We start from the raw sequence: 5,151 nt of genomic DNA, 5'->3' as shown, positions 1-5,151 counted from the left end.
GTGAAAATTGCCCAACGCATCACCGGTTCCTCGCTCCCCTCCATTGAGTCTGTCCAAAGCAAGCGTTATCTGCGGAGGGCGCTCAGCATCGCCAAGGACTGCTCTCACCCCAACCATGGACTGTTTACCCTCCTACCATCCGGGAGGCGCTACAGGTCTCTCCGTTGCCGAACCAGCAGGTCCAGGAACAGCTTCTTCCCGGCGGCTGTCACTCTACTCAACAACGTACCTCGGTGACTGCCAATCACCCCCCCACCCCCCGGACACTTATTATCACTTATTATTATTTATTTAAATCATTTGCTATGTCGCTCTTCCAGGGAGATGCTAAATGCATTTCGTTGTCTCTGTACTGTACACTGACAATGACAATTAAAATTGAATCTGAATCTGAATCTGAATCTGAAACAAACAAACAAACAATAATAGCGCAAAATAACAAAACCAACGCTCCCAACTCTATGAGGTTGAGAGCTTATTTGGAGGTTGTAGTGTTTAATGGCCTTGATGGTTGTAAGGAAGAAGCTGTTCCTGAACCTGGACGTTAAGTTTCAGATAATACTTTTCATAAATACAATCAAGCCAAACACGTACAGACACAACGTCCTAGAGTAACTCAGCGGGCCAGACAGCATCTTTGGAGAAAAAGAATAAGAGAAGCAGCTGAAGAAGGGTCCCAGAAGGGTCCCGAGGTTGTGATGATGATGGGGCACATCCATTCCTAAAAGCGCTGGCAGTGTGGGGGAGCTGGTGTACGTGTTGCACAGCTGTACAAGGGGCAGTGTCTCTACTTTGGGCACGTATGGGCCAGGACAACATTTATTGACTCTCCCCTTTTAAGGTGGTACAATGGCGCAGCTGGTAGAGGTCATAATGTCATAAGTGATAAGAGCAGAATTAGGCCATTCGGCCCATCAAGTCTACTCCGCCATTCAATTATGGCTGATCTATCTCTCCCTCCTAACCCCATTCTCCGGCCTTCTCCTCATAACCTCTGACACCCATACTAATCAAGAATCCATCTATCTCTGCCTTAAAAATATCCATTGACTTGGCTTCCACAGCCTTTAAGCACCAAAGAATTCCACAGATTCACCACCCTCCGTCTAAATAAATTCCTCCTCATCTCCTTCCAAAAGGAACATCCTTTAATTCTGAGGCTGTGACTTCTAGTCCTGGACTGTCCCAACATCTTCTCCTCATCCACTAGTATAAACATCTTCTCCTCATCCACTCTATTCAAGCCTTTCATTATTCGGTAAGTTTCATTGAGGTTGCCCCTAACCCGTCTAAACTGTTGTTTAGAGCTGCGTCTTCACAGCACCAGGTTTGTTCCCAACTGTCTGCGTGGAGTTTGCACGTTCTCCCTGTGACCACATGGGTTTTCTCTGGGTGCTCTGGTTTCCTCCCACATCCCAAAAATGATGTACTGGTTTGTAGGTTAATTGACCTCCGTAAATAGATCCAAGTGTGTAGGGAGTGGGTGAAAAAGCGGTAAACAGTAACGTAAAACTAGTACGAATGGGTGATCTAAAGTCGGGGCAGACAGTGGGCCGAAGGGTCTGTTTCCATGATGTATCTCTAAACTAATTGCCCGAGAGATATTGGCGTCAACTGCTTTCCTGCACTACTGTAGCCCTTCAGGTGAAGTACTGCATAAGTGAGGTTGGGTAAGGATTTAAACCCAGTATGAATGAAGATATTATTAAAGCTCCATGTCAGAATGGTGCAGTGTTTTGGAAGAGATGCATCACAGCTTGATTTAGGAACATCTTTGTCCAAGATTGCCAGAAATTACAGAGAGTTGAAGATGTGAGCCCAGTCCATCACACAGACCAGACTCCCCACCATTGACACCATCTACACTTCATGTTGCCTCGGTAAAGCAGCCAACATAATTAAAGACTTGTCCCACCCCGCACACTCCTTCTTCTCCCCACTCCCATCGAGCAGAAGACATGGAGACTTGAAAGTACGCACCACCGGACTCAGGGACAGTTTCTTCCCTCTGTTATCAGGCTTCTGAACGGTCCTTCCATTAGCTACAGTGTAGTCCTCATCTTCCAACCTACCTGATTGTGGACATTGGACTTCTTCTCTGGAACTGTAGCAGTGCGACGCTGAGAATTATAAATTATACTCTGGTATCTTTCATTTCCCTCTACCTTTTGTACGTGTTTTGGTTTGATTACTTTCATGCAGAGTGTTATCTAACCTGAGTCTTAGCGCACAGACAAAAGCCTTTCACTGTACCTGGGTACTTTCATACAAAGGATGGTGAGTGTATGGAACAAGCTGCCGGAGGAGATAGTTGAGGCTGGGTTATCCCAACAGTTAAGAAACAATTAGACAGGTACATGGATAGGACAGGTTTGGAGGGATATGAACCAAACGCAGGCAGGTGGGACTAGTGTAGCTGGGACATGTTGGCCGGTGTGGACAAGTTGGGCCGAAGGACCTGTTTCCATGCTGTATGACTCTAGATCAGCAGGGTCCTGACCCGAGATGCTACCTGACCCGCTAGGTTGCTCCAGCACTTTGTGTTCTTTTTTTTAACCAGGTGCCAGGCTGGGTCAGGGTGATGTGATGTTTAATAGTCCTGATGCAGGGGTTCGACCTGAAACACCATCCATTTATCGCCACCCACGGATGCTGCTCGATCCACTCAGTTCCTTTAGCAGCTTGTTTGTTGCATCAGATCCCAGCATCCCTGTATCAGCGTTGGATTGCTCTGAGCTTGCTCAACACTGAAAGCATCATTTATCCCCCCTTCCCATTAAGATTTTTAAAAAAGGGTCACCAGATTAAGGTAATATCTTCACCACTCTGTGTTCCTGTGACTGTCCACTTTCTACAGACTGATATGTTGGCTTGGAATATGATTGGTACAGTTAAATCAGCATGAAGAGACGTTGGCATTGAACATGCCTTACAGCGCCAGAGACCCGAGTTCCATCCACGCTGACCATCCATCATACTAGTTCAGATTAGTTCTATGTCATCCCCCTTTCCACATCCACAGGGTGGCATGGTGGCGCAGAGGTAGAGTTTCTGCCTTACAGCGTCAGAGACCAGGGTTCGATCCTGACTACGGGTGCTGTCTGTACGAAGTTTGTACGTTCTCCCCGTGGGTTTTCCCCAGGTGCTCTGATGTACTCCCACTCTCCAAAGATGTACGGGTTTGTAGGCTAATTGGCTTTGGTAACATTGTAAATTGTCCCTAGTGTGTGTAGGATAGTGTTAGTGTGCGGGGATCGCTGGGCGGCGCAGACTCGGTGGGCCAAAGGGCCTGTTTTCACGCTGTATCTCTACACTAAACTAAACTAAACTTTAGAAGACAGAGGACAGTCGATATGGACTCACAGGGACACAGAGGCCATCGGGAGAGGAGAGGTACATCGGTTTGTGGGCCGAGCTGGTCGAGGGTGCAGCAGCCTGGGGCTTACCTGGATCAGGAGCTGCTCCAGTACATCGAGCACGTGGACTGGACTTTAGACTTTTGTAAATGCCACCAAAATATGGCGACTTGTAATTGCCATTGTCCTGAAGCAAGAATCCTGTTCCTTTCTCCATCATTACCGATTCTTTCCAGAAAGTTTTGTTTTATTTCAAGGGTTTTTAAAAGCTGTAAGAATTCTGTAACTACCCTATGCCCAAGATTGGGGAACTAAGAGGTGAAGAGCACATATTCAATGTGAGAGGGGATATATTTAATACCATTCTGAGGGGCAACACTTTCACACAGTGGGTGATGGGTATATGGAACAGAGAAGATACTTAAGGCAGGTACTATAACAACATGTAAAAGGCACTTGGACAGGCACATTTTTATAGGAAAGTTTTACAGGGATATGAGCCAAACACAGGCAAATGGGTCATTTTGGTCAGCGTGGATGAGTTGGGCCACAGAGCCTGTTTGCATGCTCAATATATCTCCATTTTATCCTCCGTAGTTTATAGTTTAGTTTACTTTAGGGAAACAGGCTCACTAAGTCCACGCCAACCACGCCACTAAGTACACTAGCCCCAGGGACAATATACAGATGCTAATTAACCTACAAACATGCACATCTTTGGAATGTGGGAGTAAACCGGAGCACTCGGGAAAAACCCACGTGGTCACAGTGAGAACATTCAAACTCCATTCAGACAGCACCCGTAGTCACGATTGAACCCGGGTCTCTGGCGCTGTGCGGCAGCAACTCTACCGCTGCGCCACTGTGCCGCTCCCAGGGTTACCTTTAATTGGGCATTCATTTAAATATTCACAGCAAACTTGAAGCACCCATGGTATGTATAGTTTTGTACTCGCGCTCCCCCTCCTCGACCTCCCTTCCCCTCCCCTCCCCTCCCGCCCCCAATCTGCTCCTCCCCCCACCTGCACCAACTCTCTCCTCAGCAACACATTTGGATCATTGTTGATTCAAGTCGTTTAATCAATGTGACCTCTGGTCACGTCTGTGTACTAGAGTGCAGGAGGTCCCATCGTCTTTCAGGGGATGAATTGTAAAATTATCCCCATGTATTTATTCCTTAGACCAGCCTTTATTCCTTAATCTTTGAAACACCAGTTCAGTTTAAAAAAAATACAATGTCTGGTTTGTGATTTGAAATAACAATATGAAACCTTATGTTAGAATTTTCAAGCCTTTTAGTAAGTGTAAAGATTTATCTAAACAATCAGAATCTGATCACTTTAATAGATGGATGGATTGAAAGATAGCATGGTAACAGGCCCTTCGGCCCAACAAGTCCATGCCAACCATCGATCACCCGTTCACACAAGTTCTATGCTATCCCACTTTCGCTTCCACTCCCCACACACTAGGGGCTATTTACAGAGGCCAATTAACCTACAAACGCACATGTCTTTGGGACGTGGGAGGAAACTGGCGCACCCGGAAAAAAGGATCCCATGTGACCACAGGGAGAACGTGCAAACTCCAAATGGACAGCGCCCAAGGTCAGGATCGAACCCGGGTATCTGGAGCTGTGAGGTAGCAGCTCTACCAGCTGCGCCACTAGCATGAGAAATGAAACACACAGCACAAAAACCTGTGGAAAGATTTAGCCAGGTGCTGCTCATCAATTTAAACTATATTTGAGATGAACATTATTCACTTCATTGAACTATCAGCCCTCACTAGTACA

Source organism: Amblyraja radiata, chromosome 24 (genome assembly GCF_010909765.2).
Source record: "Amblyraja radiata isolate CabotCenter1 chromosome 24, sAmbRad1.1.pri, whole genome shotgun sequence".
NCBI lineage: Eukaryota > Metazoa > Chordata > Chondrichthyes > Rajiformes > Rajidae > Amblyraja > Amblyraja radiata.
This window is presented reverse-complemented; position numbering follows the sequence as displayed.